Here is a 14,768-nt window from a genome sequence, read left to right as displayed (position 1 = left end):
TTTCTCATAAGGTGCCGGCAGAGTCCTAAAAGCAACATCCGCCGATCCCTGGTCGGCATTGTTTATGGTTGAGACTAGGATGATATCTGATCGTCTTCAAGCCCCCAACTTTCGTTCTTGATTAATGAAAGCATCATTGGCAAATGCTTTCGCAGTGGTTCGTCTTTCATAAATCCAAGAATTTCACCTCTAACTATGAAATACGAATGCCCCCAACTGTCCCTATTAATCATTACTCCAATCCCGAAGGCCAACGTAATAAGACCGAAATCCTATGATGTTATCCCATGCTAATGTATACAGAGCGTAGGCTTGCTTTGAGCACTCTAATTTCTTCAAAGTAACAGCACTGGAGGCACAACCCGGCCAGTTAAGGCCAGGAACGCATCGCCAGTAGAAGGGACGAGACGACCGGTCCGCCTCAAGAATATCAAGAATGTTAGAGAAATTGGACAAGGTTGCTAAAAACCCTACTTCGGATCGTCCGGGTGATAGGGCTTCTAAGGCCCATAGGAAGGAATATCAAGAATGGGAAGAGAAGAATTCTCTTGCCCGGTGCTTTATCATAGCCTCCTTAGACAATTTGATCAGATCAAAGTGTCCAAGGATATCCTGGATAGTTTGAGGACAACGTATGAATAGCAGAATCGTTCTATTCGACAAAAGGTCTTAAAACTGTTTATGACTGCAAAAATGACTGAGAACCAACAGGTTAATGATCATTGTCTAAAGATGATGGGTTATGTCAATGAATTGAAGGCTCTCGGTTCTGGGCTAAATTATGTCACCAAAGTTGATGCCATCTTGAATTCTTTGCCCCATTCCTTCAATCAGTTTATCATGAACTATAACATGAATAAGCTAAATGTTAGCATTCAGAAACTCAACAATATGTTGTAGAGGGCCAAAGAACTGATAAAGAAGAATAAATTCATAGCCATTCTTGTTGAAGGTGGAAAGTCGGGCAAGAAGAAGAGGAGGGCAAAGAAGAAGCCTCAGAAAAAGGTTAGCAAACCTAAAAGACAAAAGAAGGACAAGACATCAGATGCCTGCCACTTCTACAAATAGACTGACCACCAAAAGAGTAATTGTTCTCAGTACTTGGAGGCCAAGAAACAAGGTAAATTCGAATCTTTTGTCATAAAAACCAATTTGTTGGTCACTTTTGCTTCATAGTATATTGACTTCGGGGCTTCTACTCATGCATGTAATACATTGTAGGGGTTCAGGACAAGCAGAAGGATGAGTGACGGAGAAGTGACTCCTTACTTGAGGACTTCTGAGAACGAATTGTAACTTTAAGAACTATAGATTTACATTTTAGAGAAGGAATTGTAACTTTAAAGATTGTCTTTATGTGGTGAATTTGAGAGGAAATTTGATTTATGTTTCAAAATTGTGCATGGATGGTTATTCTATTTTGTTCAATAATGTGATTACTATTAAATAGAATAACAAATTTCTTATTTACGAAGAATTTGAGAATGGTCTCTATGTTCTCCATCCTTCTCTAGAAACCAACCTAACTAAAACTATGTCAAAATTAATCCTCAAGAAAAGAACACGTGAAACAGTTAATCCCATGTGCCTGTGGCATTACCGACTTGGCCACATTAACATAGATCATATCACAAGGTTGGTAAGGAATGGTCCTTTGGATTTTCTAACTGTAGAAGATCTTCCAACCTATGAACCTTACCTTCAGGGTAAGATGATGAAGTGGCCATTTACGGGAAAGCCTAAAAGATCTACATGCACGCTTGACCTAATACACTCTGATGTATGTGGTCTCTTGAATGTTAGGACACGTAACCAACACATTTATTTTATAGCATTTACCGATGATCATTCATGGTATGGTTACGGGTACCTAATGAGACATAAGTCTGAATCCTTTGAAATGTTCAAAAGTTCAGGCAAGAGGTCAAGAAATAGTTGGGGAGATAGATCAGAGCCCTTCAATCAGATCGATGAGGTGAATATCTCTCCGATGAATTCAGTGACTACTTAAGGGACAATGAGATTGTTTCACAGTTAGCTCATCCTGCTACACCAAATTAAATGGTGTGTCAGAGAGGAGGAACTGGACTTTATTGGATATGGTTCGATCACTTCTCGTACACTCGAAACTACCTACATCCTTTTGGGGGTACTTATTAGAGACTACGACATACGCGCTGAACTGAGTTCTAACCAAATCTGTTCCTAAGACTCCATATGAGCTACGAACTAGTAAGAAACCAAGTGTAAGACACTTGAAGATTTATGGTTGTCTAGCACATGTTAAAAGGCTAGTGTAGACAAATTGGAATCCAAGACCAGTCGTTGCCTATTTGTAGGCTACCCCAAAAGCTCTGTAGGATATTTATTCTATGACCCAAAAGAGCAAAATGTGTTTTTTAGCCGAAATGCCCATTTCTTGGAAGAATATTACATCTTGAACAATCATCATCATGAAGTTGTTTTTGATGGGGAGAGCTCAGGGGTAGTGTGAGATGTTCCACAAGTTGCAGATAATAACCAACGTAGGAGATCTACTCGGGTATCTAGGCCTCCAGTTCGTTACGACTATGATCAAGAAAGTTACTTAATGGAAGCCATGAACAGTGAAGAAGATCCCATTGTAGATTTCATTGTAGTAGCCCTGTGTTTACAGGAAGATAGTGGGGGATAATGTTACATTCTTGGTTCTATATGTAGATGACATCCTAGTCATTGGGAATGATGTAAGAATGTTAACTACGGTGAAAGTATGGCTTCCACAATAATTTTCCATAAAAGATCTTGGAGAAGCCTCTTATATCTTGGGTCTTCGACTCTATAGAGATAGATCGAAGAGGATAATAGGATTATCCCAATCTACTTATATTGACAAAATTGTCAAGAGATACAACATGGAGAACTCCAAGAAAGGAAATGTTCCTTTTAAGCACAGAGTCACTCTCTCCTAGGGTATGTCACCCAAGACTCTCGAGGAGATTGAGGGCATGAGAGAAGTTTCCTATGCCTCAGTCATAGGGAGCATCATGTATGCCATGCCGTGCACTCGGCCTGGCATTGCTTAGGTAGTGAGTGTGGTAAGTAGATATCAATCAAACCCAAGACAGGAGCACTGGACAGTTGTGAAGAACATACTAAAATACCTTCAAAGGATAAAAGAGTTTTGTCTGGTATTTGATGGTAGTTCACTACAGATCCTAGGATATACCGACGCCAACTTCTAGTCCGACCCAGATGGTAGAAAGTCTAAATCTGGTTACATCTTTATGATGGGGTCCTATGTAGTAAGAAAAATAGTCCACGACCCAAGCCAATCACATTGCCGTAAGTGAAGCTGCCTAATGAATGAAATTGTTCATCATGGAATTAGGAATTCAACACATCACTCATTTTACTGTTGTATGGCAACACTGGATCTACGGGAGATTGATGTTAGAATGTAGCATCAGTGGAGAATGTGGTAGACCCATTGACTAAGCCACTAACACAAAAAGTGTTTGAGAAACACGTGGAAAGTTTGGAACTGAGACTTGTACTTGATTGGACCTAAGTGCAAGTGTGAGTTGTTAGACAGTGTATGCCCTTAGCTTCAATCAGATTGATGTACTTATTGACATTTATTGTAAATGATTGAAGTACATAATTGATTCATGTTATTATGGTGTGTTTCTGTATAATTCCCTTAAACTGTACACTTATGAAACTTGTGTTAGTTTAGAATCTTCACAACCGTTGGATAGACCTGGGGAGGTTTATCCTGCCAAGGCTGACACTAATGTGCTACCAAGTGGGTTGGGGTGGCTTGTCTCAACTGCCAGGGTGAAACCTATGGCACATTTAGTGCGTTTTCTTAAAACCCTAAACTGAACCAAATTTTAGTATTACCCTGGACCTTGGAGACAGATGGGCAAAACTGGAATGTTACACCTGACCCTTAGACTCGAGTATGGTACTACACTAGGTGTCGGATTGGGCTGTCTTTGATATGCCAACCAATGAGATCCTTAGAGGGGCTTAAAACCTGGGTATGTTGGGGTAGTCTAAGAATTCATCTGAGTGGATGATCATAGTGATAGAATCAGCCCCTTTGTTGGATAAAGTGAATGATCAGGGAATGCACTCTCTGATGAAAACCTAAACTACCAGTAGTTGATTTCAAACTTGTTGAAATTTGTTTTGCAAAATATATTTATATAGTGATATACATATATATTATGGTTTTACAAAATGTTTGCAAAAAGGTTTTAATTCCCGGGATCCATGTGAGTAGAGAGTGCAACACTGTACCTTGCAGCCGAGGGAGAGGTCATTTTTTGTCAGGTAATGTTTGATCATTATGGGCTGAGAGGTTAAGTGTAAGACCATTTAGGGAAAATAAACATGATAGGATAATCTTACATCTGCCCATAGTCCTTGGGCCTTCATAAGATGGTTGGACCTAATGACCATTTAGTGTAAATGTTGGGCCCATTAAGAGCCCATATTGATGGACTCAGGGGTTCACTGTATTCAGTAGTGAATTATGCCAGGCCTTGTAACAGAGGATAGGCTGAACCCATGTGGCTTATGTGGAGATCAATGATAGGGTCCCACGCCATACAAAGAGAGCCAAGCTAGTTAGCATTAAAGGAAGTGAGCCTGAAAGCTTAATGGGCATAAAGCCCATTTCGAACTAGGTTAATTGGATTAACTAAATAGGGGGCGAATCTGGGTACGGATCAGCAAATAAGGATAAGAGGATAACTCTTATCCACTTAAAGAGTCCATATCCAAATAAAGATTTGAATTAGTAACTTTTAATTGTATTAGGAGAAGCTGATCCTGATCTGCAGATAAGATAAGGGATAAGCCTTATCACTTAAAGAGTCCAGATCCAAATAAAGATTTGAATCAAGAAAATCTTAATCAAATTAGGAGATTAACTCTTTAAGGTCTATATAAAGGAGGAGGGAGAACTGGAATAACACACATAGTTTGATTGACTTTTCTGCTTTCAGTTCTCTCTCTCTCTCTCTATTCTTGCCGCCCTAACCTGTTCGATCACCACCTCTTGGAGTGATTAAGATTGGATCTTGATATTGTTTCTTGGTGGAAGAAACAATCTTGAAGTTGTGCTCACATCCCTACACAATTCTTGCCGAAGAATTGGGGTTCTTGCTGAAGAATCCACTTATTGATACTGCCTCACCCTAAGTTGTGTCATCTTTAGTGGAGGAAGGATTTGGTACCTCTTTGGGCGTGAACACCTACGTTAGGAGGAGCTTTTTCATGTTTATTTCGTATCAGGTATTTCTCTCCCTAATCTTGGTTTTAGATTTGGTCTCGTTTGTTTCAAGAATGAACCTTGAAAAATGCAGTTTTTCTAAATCAGGGAATAGGATTCCCGGATGGGAGAAAGAAATTTTTGAAATTTCGCCCAGCCATCCTGTATGGTTCGGCCATCCATATGATGGATCTCCCATCCCTTCTTTAACTTGTTCTAAAAAAATTTTGTGCTACGGTTTTTCCATATATGTCACAATATTAAACTTGATCTGGCTAGGAGATTAAGTCGATTCAAGTTTTTACTTCGTTCCCTAATTTTGACCCACTACTCAAGGACATGTTCTTCATCCTTACAACCACCAATGCCTTCTTTAAACCTAGCCCATAAGATTCTTACCACTTTATAATGTAAAGAAAAAAAAAAGATGGTCAAAGTCCTCATCTCTCCCACAAAAATGATAGTCACCTTCTTTTCTCACACCCTGTCAACACCCAAATTTTGCTTGGTGCCTTTAACCTCTTTATACCCTAAAATTTGAAAACATAACCAAACCAACCTAAAACTTGTAGAAACCTAAAATTCTCTATTGTGTGTAAAATTACATAGATAAGATTAAAAATTAACAAGAACATTGAGATCAATATCTGACACCACATAGGCTTTAGTACCCCGACCAGACATAATCCCTAGACTTAGGAAACTATAACTTAGTTATACGTTGAATTTCATGACTAAACTCCAAAGATCCATTGTTCATCACCCTAACTTTCTCTCTAACAATCCAATCTATGCAATTTTCGAATCTTGACTCTACAAAGTCAAATCCGACACATCCATTGCCTCAAGGATACTAAGATATATATAATCAACCCCTAAATCCCACCTCAAACATATGACTATCAACCATAAAAATGTCAAGATTCCATTTTGACGACCTTGGATTAATAAAACTAAACAACGAATATACAATTTTTTTTTCTCAAATCTAAATCTTTCACTTGACTCCTCATCTTCCATGCCCACACGCCAAATTTCAACTCAAAACTCTCTTATTTAACTATCTAATAAACAAAGATTTCAATTTGATGCTTATAATTAAGTCACATAAGAAATTGTAAATGTAAGCAACCAAACCCCTTTCATTAACTCAAAATTCTTCCTCCTTTCATCTCACACCCTCATCTTCTCCCCACTTCCATGAACAACTGAACTAGTCTTCCCCTTTCCTCATCTCCATGACCGAATCCTCCTCCATCTCCATCTCTCACCCCCATATTCCATTTCCCTTAACAAAAAAAAAAAAAAAAGAATTAAGAGTTCCACTCGATCATGTCATGAAGAAGAAGGAAGAAGAAAGAAAGAATGAGAAGAATGAGAAGAAAAGAACAAGGAAAGGCTATTCTCACCCAAGGAAAAAACCTAGAGGTTTCCCCCATTTCGTCCAAGGTAAGAACACTCTCTCATTCCCAGACCTCCCTCACACAACCCAAAATAGAACCAACAATCCTTCCCATTCTTTCATCTCTGTCAACTCTTCTCCCTCTCCAACCTCCATGGCCGACCATTCAAACTCCCTCTCTCTCACAACACCACCTGAACCAAACCAACAAAACCCTCACACCACCATCTTCTTCCTTTCTCTTCACTCTCTCACAGAACCGAACCCAAAACTCTTCCATCCTCTTCTTCACACTTTAACCTAGACCAAACCCTAAACCGAATTTCCTTTCCTCTCACTCCCATTCTCTCAATCAAAAACTAAAAAAGGAAAAAAAAATCTAGCTCCCATCTAGCAAGGGATTTCGGCCAAGGGAGAAATAAGAAAAGAAAAAAAAAGTTAGGAAGAAGAAAGAAAAAGTATTGAACTAGCTTCTTTCCCATTCGACCAAGAAGAGAAGAGCTCCTGCAAGCAATCTTGCACCCAGACAAAGCAAAACTTTCGGCCAAGAAGAAAAACAACAACAATAAAGGCTTAACCCAAGCTAGGACTGCTAACATTTCAGCATTCTTTCCTCCATCAGCATACTCCCAATTGTTTGAAAAAAGGCCATAAAGAGGTTAGCTTCTCACCTCATCTTATTTTCTTTTTTGGTATTCATTTTCTTAAATCTTGTTAATGTTGTAGTTAGTTCTTTAGTTATTTCTACTTTCAACATTGAACTATTTTGTTATTGGATGATGTTATGCATGCTTTGAAGTTGGTTTCATGATGATTAGATGTAGGAAACATTAGGGTATTTGTTGGTAGGTTTGGATTATGACATATGCCTTTTTAAGTGTTTTTTTAGCTTAATCTGAGTTGATACCATTGTTGAAATCTATTTGACTCCATAGTTGTTCAATTTCCCTTTTATCTAGTTAAATAAGAACCCCTTATTTGGATGTTAGAATTAAGTTTAATTGTTTTATTAGCTTTTGTTTTATCTTGATTCGAATTGGATTTCTTTCTTGTTCATTTTTTTTTTCTTTTTGCTTCCTTCTTTTCTTTTAATCTTAGGCCGGGACTTGCATTTAGAGAGGTTGCTTATGGGGAATTGCACCCCTTGGGCAAAGAGGGAGGATGCATGTAGTTGCCTATTCCTTTTCTCCTCTAAGGGTTTCTCACACCCAAATGGGCGATGGAAGGATTGGATCACTTGGGGGACAAGTCCATTATGACTTGGCATCCTCATTGATAGGCAAAGCCACTAGTCCCTTGTTGGTTCATTTCCATTCCTTTTTTTAGTTTATTTTCTTTGCTTTATTTCTAGGGAAATTGGTACCACATATCAATTATGAGAGAGGGGTTCCTCTTACCTTCTCTCTCCCCCCCTTAAAATACTTAGAAGAGTCTTTTTTTTTTTGGGCACATGAGTCATTGTTTGCATTCTTGAACATGGGAGGCCCATCACTCCCATTCTCCTTTCTTTGATGGGTGGTGGCTCCATTCAATTTTATCCATAAAGTGAACCCCAAATCAATTGGGATGTTTACAAAGAGGTAATGGTAGAAAAAGCTTCTTCAGCATGGGATGAAAATGAGAAGAAAAAATCACTTTGAATGTTAGGGCTATGAATTGTTTCTATTGTTCATTAGACAAAAATGAGGCACAAGAAATATGGAGAATCCTAGGGGTTACCCTTGAGGGAACTAAGTAAAGGAGTACAAAATAAGCATTTTGGTACATGCATATGAGCTTTTCAAAATGAAACCACATGAATTTCTCAATCACATGTTTACATGTTTTACATATTTTGTCAATGGGCTCAAATCCCTTAGAAAGACATATCTGGAGGATGAAAAGATAAGAAATATATCAAGATATCTCCATAGGAATGGGAAGTAAAAGTAATATTCATCCAAGAAGCAATGTATTTGAATACTGTATAGATATATGACTTGATAGGATCTCTTCTTACTTATGAGATGATATCAAAAGAAAAAGAAGAAGATGAAGGCTGCACCAACAAGAAAAACATTGCCCTCAAAAGTGTTGCTGAAAGAAGGGAAGAAGAGGAGAATTGCAGTAAGGAGGAAATGACACTCTTCTCAAGAAAGTTCTTATACTTTCTTAAGAACAAAAGAGGCACTACAAAGATGACAACAAGAAAAGAAAGCTCACATGCTTTGAATTTAAGAAAATGGGTCATATCAAATTTGAGTGTCCAAACTTAAAGAAGAACTTCAAAGGAAGGAAGAAGGCACTAAAGGCTATATAGGATGATACAAGTTTTAGTAGAGAAGAAGAGTTAGAGAATAAACAAGCCAAGTTGTGTCTATTGGTTAAAGAATAAGATGAGGTAATTCCTAATCCTACTTCCTTTGTTTTTATTTTACCAATGAAGAGCTTTAACAAGCTCTAGAAGATTTGTTAGGAGAAAGGAAAAAGTTAGTCTTAAAAAATAAAGAGCTTAGAAAAATAATTGAGAATATTATTGTCCAATCTAGTAGCATAAGGAGTCAAAACATCATTCTTGCATCTTCTAACTCAACTATGAAGGCTCAAAATCAAGAACTAAGAAAAATAAAAAAAATAGATGATTCTATTAAAAAGTTAACTAATGAATATTTTAATTTGAAAATAGAAAAAGGTGATTTGACTGATTTCCTAAGAACCATAGGAAATTTTACTAGTAGTACAAAAATTTAAATAAAATGCTAGGAAATCAAAGAATATGCAATGGTAAGGGATCAAGTACACCTACACTAAAAAATGTCAATCCCATAAAACTATGTTTGTAAAATAATCAAGTTCAAAACAAATGAAATCTTGTACATATTGTTGTAAGATTGGCTCATTCAGCCTAGCCTTGATATTATAGAAGAAATCTCAAGGATCCAATAGTCAAATGGATTCAAAAGAAGAAGGTCACTAACCCCAAAGGCCCAAGATGAAATGGGTACCCAATTTTATTGATTGAATCTATAGGATTAATCCTTTAAATGGCATAAGAATCATGGACATGCAAATCAAGGGTCGAGTAGTCCATCATGTCAAGGAAAATAGATATATGATGAGAAGGCCAGGCCAAAATGAGGTTCTCTTTTCAAATAGATTCATGTATGATGAAAAGCATGGTTCAACTCTTGTGAAAAAAAAATACTGGTTGATTGATAATACCTTAAATTATGATAATTTACTTATCAATAAAAATGTTGGCATTACTTGTCATCTAGTTTGATAAATGATCAAATTCTTAGATATGACTGTCCAAAATTTTGAACATTTATGTGATTCTTAAATTATTTTGATTGAATGGTAATTTATGTTGTGATTGAACACAAAATGAATGATTTGATTATACTATTGTTACCTATAATACCCTTAAACCTCCTTGGAAATTGTACAAAAATTGTTTTGTTCTATGTGTCATTAAAAGACAAGGTGATTCTATAAAAAATTTGAGTTTTGACGATGTTAGACAAATGTCACAAAAAATGCAACAAACATCACGGAAAACTTGTTGCGATATTTTCACAAAAGTCTCAAGACGTTTTTGTGACGTTTGTGGTGATTTTTGGTGATATTTACAAATGTCACCAAAACTGTTCTATATGTCGTTTAGTCGTGACATCTACAAACATCAGTAGAATAGAATGCACACTTTTGGTGACATTTACAAACGTCAGCAAAATGCACAGTTTTAGTGACATTTACTAATGTCAGCAAAAAAGCATAGTTTTGGTGACATTAAATAACATTGCCAAAAGTGATTGAAGTTTTTTGTTTGCAACACCTTTGGTGATGTTTAGCAAATGTCGTCGAAAATTAAATTCTTTTTTTTTCTTATTTTTCCTATTTTTGGTATTCCAATGATTTTAAAGCACATGATTATCACCTATTCATCACATTCATCCATATAACCATTTAATTGACAATGAAATTATAACAAAAGTGAATATTTTAATTAATGATAAAAGTACAGTTTCATACATTAATGTCATGAAAAATACCAAATTCTTTTTACAAAAATGTAGAATATTGATCTCTAATATCTTCTTCAACCATGCCTTTTTATGATTCTTGTATTGGTCTGACCTGAAAAATAAAGAAAACGAATATAAAAATTAGATTGTTCATTATAATACATCAAAACGAATATAAACCATTTTACAAATATCTAAGGTTCATATGTTTAAAGACTAACATAAAGAGAACCTAAGAATTTTATTTTAGGATAATCCAAAGTGAAAAGATTTAGATATGGGAGTGGATGATGGATTGTATTTTGCACGAGTTCACATGTACAAATTTTATACATACAAGTCAAGAACATATTAAATATGCAAATGTGTGGCCTTCACCAATATAAAATAGATATTTGGGACCTACCAACACATAAAACCTATACGAAAGAGAGATGTGGGCCCCACTACAAACTTGATTTTTTTTTCTTTTCAATTTATTTAAAATCACTCAGTTACTTTAGTTCATAGAGTCCTAAAGGTCTAGAAACCACTAAAAAGTGCTGACCTTAAGCTAAATTTTGATGGAAATTTCCATGGAAATCTTGGACCTTTAGGATTTGGTGGTGTGATTAAGGCTCCATTCCTAGTAAAGCTGCATAGAATTGGTATTCATGGAAATCATAAGGGAACACTGGGAAATGGAGAAGTAAACAGATAAGCATTTTCTTGAACACTTTCATGTGTGAGTATTGGAGATCCATAATCTATCCCCCTATATTATCAATCTGATAGGATAGCATAGCATCTCTTCTTATCAACCTTAGCAATGAAATGTGATTAATAATACTTTACTAATTGAAAGGTATCAATTATGGGCATAATATGGTTGTTGATGCAACTTTTTTTAGCTTAAATTTCTAGAAGATATGCTTTTGTTTATTTGCTATTTAGATTAATTGATTGTGTGCTTTGTAATATGAGTAACAAGTCAACACCTGATTTAAATGAAGCATCACAGGTACCTTTTTGTTCATTGCCTTGTTTGTTCAAGTGGTTTTTTTTTTAATAAATGAAAATAAATCATTAATCAAAGGATAAGCCTGCTACAAGCATCATAGAGGGAGGTGTGAAATGCAGCCTCACTCTAAATAGTGGAACAATGGCTACCAACAACTAAAGAGAAGAGGAAACACCAGAAATAAACAAGTGGTTTTTGATGAGTCATGATTTGAGATGTGATTCTTTTTCTTGGATGTCCTTGTGGTCCTCTACTATTGTTGTTGACTCAAACTACACTGGACACCTCTAGATAGTTAATTGCCTGAAAATGATATATCATCTTCACTCTGTATCATATATAACACATAAAGCAAAGACCAATGCCTTTATTATGGTTCAATACCATAGATCTTATGATTATACATATCTATTTATTTAATTATCTATTTGTATCTGTCCATGTATATCAATGAAGTTGGTATTCCTCAATAAAAGATATTCATTAAATTATTTATAAATATAGTTCAAATTCTCCATTAATTTTACAATTTAATATTTATCAATTGACAAATACCAATGTAAATGAAAATATGAATAAAAATAATTATTACCAAAATTATTTTTCAAAACAAATAGTTTTATAAAATTACATAAACTTACTGAAAATTAATTTTATAAATTTTCAATATAAATTATTATCTTAAGACTAGTAGAATTCTTAGGTAATAATTATCAATTTCATATAATACTGATATATAATTAATTCCATATAATAACAAATTAATATTTAAATAATAAAAATTAATTATTCAATAACGATTGATATGAATAAATTAGCTTTCAAAAATTTATGTATTTATGAATAATTAATTACTAAAAATATCAAAATAAATTGATATTTTAGTTATTTTAATTATCCTACATGCTTAATGTTTGGGAAGTTTTCACCTTTTCTACAATGGTGAAATGTGATGATGTGGCCAAAGGCTAAGAGCCCGACTTGTTGTGTTTATTTTTCATTATTTTAAGTTGAACTTAAATTGAGCTTAAATTAATAATCTTTACTATTATTAAATTTTAATTTATTTAATAATTTGTTATTGATGTGTAATTTAAGTTATGATACATAACTATTATTGTTAAAATTATAAAATAATAATTTATTTTAAATTTTCTATTATATTAATCATTTTTAAATTGAAATTTAATTCTATTACTTTGTTATTGTAAAATTATTATAATTAATTATGAAATTTTATAATGACAATATAAAAATATTATTTATAATTACAGTAATATTTTTAATTAATTATTAAATTTATTATTTATCTTATTGTCTTGTTTATTTTTTCTCTTATTAATATTTTAGATATTTTTTACTCATCATATCTCAATGTTTAAGTTTTAACCTAAACCGTTTTTAAAAAAAGTTTAACTTAAACATTGATATTTTAATATAATGATAAAAAAATTAAATGCATAATGCATGTATTTAGAAAGTGGAGAGTGAGAGAGAGAAAGAAATTACTACCACAACTAGAAGTCCAAAACCAAATGAGCAAGAAAGAAGAAATAGTAAAGCAAAAAAAATAATAATAATAAAAATAAGAAGTAGGAACACAATAGCCAAGCTTGCAAACTTTTGAGCTGAACTTTTTATTGTCAATCTTGAACTCTAATAATTAATCAAGCTTACCCCAAGGTTTGAACTCGATTATAATCAAACTCGAATTGAGCCTAATCGAATTTGAGTCCAAACCATTTTATTAAGGATGTGTTTGGTTGCAATGCAACTTTATTTGCACTAGTACAAATGCATGGAAGTGCAAATGAAAACGAAATGCAAATTGTCGTTTAATTTCGTTTTAGGTTTTACTTTATTTTGCTTCATGCCTTAATTTACTTCATTTGTATTGCAATCAGACAAAATAAGCTAAAAAATTGATGAGAATTTATACTCAAATCATTTGCACTGCCATAATTTCGCATCAGTACAAATTTATTTGCATTGCAACCAAACACAACCTAAAGTTTAATTTGATTGCAGTCTTAAGAACTCTTAAGAACAAGTAGTGGAATCTTGAATCCATTTTATTTAGTTCGTGCTTTGAGCCATTTTCAAAGGTTAAACCCTTTATCCACATCTACTCTTTCATTGTGTAAGGCCGTGTAGGAGTGTCAATAGTATTCGAAAATCTGATTTCAAATTCGAGATTCGACATAATCGATTCAAATTTGGATAATTCGAATATCTAATCGGTTGAATAATTCAGATATCCTATTCATACTGAATAGCTAATCAGATTCGAATTCATATATGACCTTATTCGATTCGATAAATATTCGAATTCGATCGATTATTTAACTTATATAAAATTTTTAAATGTTTTATATAATTTATATATAATACTTAAATTATATAAATAATTTATATATTTATATACTTTATATGAATAAAATATTTATTTTATATATTTATTAATTACCTAAAATAATTAATTAGTCGAATTCGAATATTTAATTGGATTCGAATTCGACTATTAATTTTTGATATCTGTCAAATATCGAATCAAATTCGGATATCGAATTTTTTTAATCAGATTCGAATTTGGATATTGCCTGATCCGATTAGAATTCAATCCATTTACACTCCTAAGGCCGTGAGCATGAAATGGTCTTTACCTCGAGGCCTAAGGAATTGATTGACCAAAAATGAGAAGAAACAGAGAATAAACAAGTGGTCAGACCCCAAATAAGAGGTTGTTTACATACCCTCCGACCAAGGGTCAGGCCATTGTTGGAATGGGGGAAGAGGCTAAATGAGAGAAAGAGAATGAGCTATGATGAGCAAGATTGATCCCAAGTCGTCTATTTATAAATTTTGGGTGTCATTTTGAAAATGTTCTAAAGTCTATGTTTTTCCTAAAGTCTTGTTGTGGACTATTTGGAAATGTAGGAACAAATTTGTTTTTAATAATGAATTGCCTAACCCTTACAAAAATCTCATATGTCTCAATAGAGCCTGGAATGAGAGGAAGAGGACTTTGTTGAAAGAATGGTCAGGTACTTTGCAAGTGCCCGAGTTTACTGAATCAACCATTTTGTGGCACCCCTC

General features: G+C 34.2%; 1 pseudogene; it reads right to left on the bottom strand.

The window, feature by feature from the left end:
* The window catches only part of LOC148800527 (18S ribosomal RNA), a 1,431-nt pseudogene extending 717 nt beyond the window's left edge, over nucleotides 1-714 (bottom strand).
* Between the last annotated feature and the right edge of the window lie 14,054 nt (nucleotides 715-14,768).

Source organism: Nelumbo nucifera, chromosome 4 (assembly GCF_055504915.1).
Source record: "Nelumbo nucifera cultivar China Antique chromosome 4, China Antique-T2T, whole genome shotgun sequence".
Lineage (NCBI taxonomy): Eukaryota > Viridiplantae > Streptophyta > Magnoliopsida > Proteales > Nelumbonaceae > Nelumbo > Nelumbo nucifera.
Note: the sequence above shows the minus strand (reverse complement) of the source record. Positions and strands in the feature narration are given on the sequence as shown.